The 3992-nt window shown below is 40.4% G+C and overlaps 1 protein-coding gene across 1 annotated transcript in view; it reads right to left on the bottom strand.

Moving 5' to 3' along the window:
- LOC112073558 (zinc finger protein 721-like) overlaps positions 1 to 3992 on the bottom strand; it is a gene marked incomplete at its 5' end in the record, with an annotated part of 57540 nt that overhangs the window by 1538 nt on the left and 52010 nt on the right. The window lies entirely within an intron of this gene.

The following is a 3992-nucleotide window of genomic DNA, read 5'->3' as shown; positions in this document are numbered from 1 at the left end:
AACTGGAAGAACTACACATTTAATTTAAATATCCACTTATCGTCTATTGAAAATATAGCTAACGGGTTTGCTAATGTTTGCTAGTTTTAACGTAGTTGCTAATGTTGATGATAGAACTGCTTAGTAACCAAAAATAGTGAAAAGAATATTGTAAGTGTTAGATAATACATATCACGAAACAGTGAATGTTGTCAAGCTACTATATGATAGATAAGACTCAAGTTCTACTAAACAGTCAAATTTTATAATAAAACTCTCATAACCTAATTTAACTTACATGAATTGCAATGAAAATCGGTGGTCAGCTAGCTAGAAGGATGTTTATAAGTTTATTTWATTTTTTGTTGACTATTTTAATTGAAATCATTCATGGTAAGGTAGTTATGTTGGATAAATAAAYCACATAAGAAGCCGTATGTATCTTACATTAAAGGGCCAATGCAGCCGTTTTTAATCTCAACATCAAATCCTTTCTGGTTAACGATGAAGTAGCTTCCTGGTTTTGTTTTCAAAAATGTCCACTGTCTGGGTGTTCACTCCCCCCCACGGGTTACTATAGCAACACACATCACAACCCCACGGGTTACCATAGCAACACACATCCTCTGTCATTTATATCTTGTTTGTCAATTCTGATTGACATTAAAGTTGTGAATTTGATAATCCATTGTTAAGGTTTTGTTGGTGACCCGCTCTTTGGTGGTATACACATCTTACAGTGTAGTTATCAATTCCTACATTAAATAATAACATATTCAAGCATAAACATTCAGTAGAACGCTGCTTTAAAACCACGCATCAGCTTCTGTTTTTAAGACAGTACTTCCTGGTCTTAATCAGATCGCCTGTCTCCTCCTCCTGTTCTTGTTCTTTCTTCTCCTCCTTCACTCCAAAAACTGCATCCTCCTCTTTCTCTTCCTCCTCTTCTTTCACTCTGAACCCATCTTCCTCTTCTTTCACTGTAACAGCCTCACCCTCTACTTCATCGTTTACTGTGACATCCTCCTCTTCCTCCTCTTGAACGCGTCTTTCTCTTCTTCTTTCACTGTAACAGCCTCACCCTCTACTTGTTTTACTGTGATATCCTCCTCTTCCTTCTCCTCTTTCACGACAATGTTCAGCCACAGGCCATCTTTCTCCGTCCAGCAGACCTCTTTATTAGCAGGAGAGTAGCTTAGTGAATTCATGGTCGGGGATGTTAGCCAGCTAACCTAGCTAGTTAGCGACTAGCCTAGTGATAGGCTAATTTATCAAGCCAGCTACCGTTACCTGACTAAACGGAAATATGACATTAAATGGGGAAACTAGTTACATGACAGAATTATGTTTCAAATACAGAGGCAAATATACACCGAAGCGGTCTGAACAGCTTGGATGTTTCGGCTAGGAAGCTACGGAGGTGGCTGACTAGATGTTGTCGAAGAAGTGTTCCGTCCACTAGATTATACGTCACTTTGATAGCGTCGACTGAAAGATATACAGGTTTGGTCATTATCAGGTACTGGAGCGTTGAAAGATGATGCACAACAACGGTTTCTTCCAGGAAACCACGACTCCAATAACCACCGCGGTCTAAATAACTGTAAAGTACGTCACCATCGAAACGACTACCGCTACAGTCGATCTGTTCGCAATATATGGGTATGGGGATAAGACCTCATTGATCTGCCAGTAAGCTATGTTTACATGGGATCTAACCTCATTGATCTGTCAGTAAGCTATGTTTGCATGGGTATTGGGATCTGACCTCATTGATCTGTCAGTAAGCTATGTTTGCATGGGTATTGGGATCTCACCTCATTGATCTGTCAGTATGCTATGTTTGCATGGGTATTGGGATCTCACCTCATTGATCTGTCAGTAAGCTATGTTTNCATGGGTATTGGGATCTCACCTCATTGATCTGTCAGTAAGCTATGTTTACATGGGTATTTGGATCTGACCTCATTGATCTGTCAGTAAGCTATGTTTACATGGGATCTGACCTTATAGATCTGTCAGTAAGCTATGTTTACATGGGTATTTGGATCTGACCTCATTGGTCTGTCAGTAAGCTATGTTTACATGGAATCTGACCTTATAGATCTGTCAGTAAGCTATGTTTACATGGGTATTGGGATCTGACCTCATTGATCTGTCAGTAAGCTATGTCTACATGGGTATTGGGATTTCAGCTATAGTATAATCCAGCAAAGCAGTCCTACCAGCTAGAAGTGTAATGAACCTTGTCTGATAGCCAATCAACCGTGTCCTGAGCCTGTCGCTTGCAATCCGCGGAGAAAAGATGGTCTTTTTTTTCTCGTAAAGTTACACTGGGTACATGAGCCACATAAATAATTACCATCCAGCACATTGTCTAGGAAGGTACTGTTCCTAGTGCTAGAATGGATGGTTAGGGCTGACAATCACATTGTTCCTAGTGGTGCTAGAATGGATTGTTAGGGCTGACAATCACATTGTTCCTAGTGGTGCTAGAATGGATGGTTAGGGCTGACAATCACATTGTTCCTAGTGGTGCTAGAATGAATTGTTAGGGCTGACAATCACATTGTTCCTAGTGGTGCTAGAATGGATTGTTAGGGCTGACAATCACATTGTTCCTAGGCCGTCATTGAAAATAAGAATTTGTTCTGAACTGACAATTTAACTGACTTGTCAAATTAAATAAAGGAAGAAAAAAAGGGAATATGTTTCATCCTCCACTGCGTGTCTACTTGTCTTGTCTGTTTACTTTACACCTGCTATGTAAAAGAGACAGAAGAATGCACAATGGTCAATGCTATCTGGAATCCTTGGGACATTCCTACCCTAAACCCTACCTTAACCATTTTAAATGTCAACTTCAACGGGCTAGGGACGTCCCAAGGATGTATCTCTACCTGAAAATACATGATCTAAGTGATTGATAGTTGGTATTCAGCAGTCATAAAGCCTAATTTACTTTAACGAACTACTAAAATAGTGATTTTGTCAGACAGCATAGACAGGAGCTCTACACTTTATTGACTGACTGATCCATTCATCCTACCATCCCTCCTCAGCCTTCCTCTCCTCTGAAGACCCAGTGAGGGTGGAGCTCAGTCAGAGAGATATTGAGGAACTGGTTAGGAAGAACACTTCTACAGCCAGAGAGGTCACATGGTTAAGATGGTAAATATTTATGTCCCTTTAGCGGTTCATCACGTCAGCAAAAGGGAATATGTTCCATAATCCATGTTTATTTACATTACTGCAAATTGTCAACTGATATTGGTGCAATTTCTCACCCCTTTTGGCTGTATGAAAGTTAATTTCCCCTCAGACACACATTTGTTCTTTGTTATTATGAAGGTCATTTATGTCAAAATGTACTTTTTCCCCACTCATTCACCCCATCTCTTTACATTGCTGATGCATATTTGGTGGCCTGACTGCGTCCAGACTATGTCAAAGGCCCATCCTGGTAGATCTGAACCTAATGCAGCTTGGAGTGATCAGATGACAGACGTGCCAGGTGTAACTGAGGCCATAGATGCTCCATATCCATTACTTTGAGTGTTTTATATAATATGACTAAATGTGGTTCTTTCTGTGTTGCAGGTGTAACAGTTTAACTTTACGTCCGTCCCCTCGCGTGAACCAGGGACCCTCTGCACACATCAACAACAGTCACCCACGAAGCATCGTTACCCATCGCTCCACAAAGGCCGCGGCCCTTACAGAGCAAGGGGAACCACTACTTCAAGGTCTCAAAGTGAGTGACGTCACTGATTGAAAGGCTATTAGCGCGCACCACCGCTAACTAGCTAGCCATTTCACATCGGTTACACAGGGGCAGTCATGAAATGGAACGGCAAGGCCACAGAACATGACATAAGCAGAGCTGTTTGATAATTTTGTTTGTTTTTAATAGTTTAATCCTTTGACGTAATGTTGATTTAAAAAAAAAAGTGAGATGAAATGTACATACCATACATTTTGATAGTGTTAGAAATACTGAATTTATATTGTTG

The sequence above is a fragment of the Salvelinus sp. IW2-2015 genome, unplaced genomic scaffold (assembly GCF_002910315.2).
Source record: "Salvelinus sp. IW2-2015 unplaced genomic scaffold, ASM291031v2 Un_scaffold2293, whole genome shotgun sequence".
Classification (NCBI taxonomy): Eukaryota; Metazoa; Chordata; class Actinopteri; order Salmoniformes; family Salmonidae; genus Salvelinus; species Salvelinus sp. IW2-2015.
Note: the sequence above shows the minus strand (reverse complement) of the source record. Positions and strands in the feature narration are given on the sequence as shown.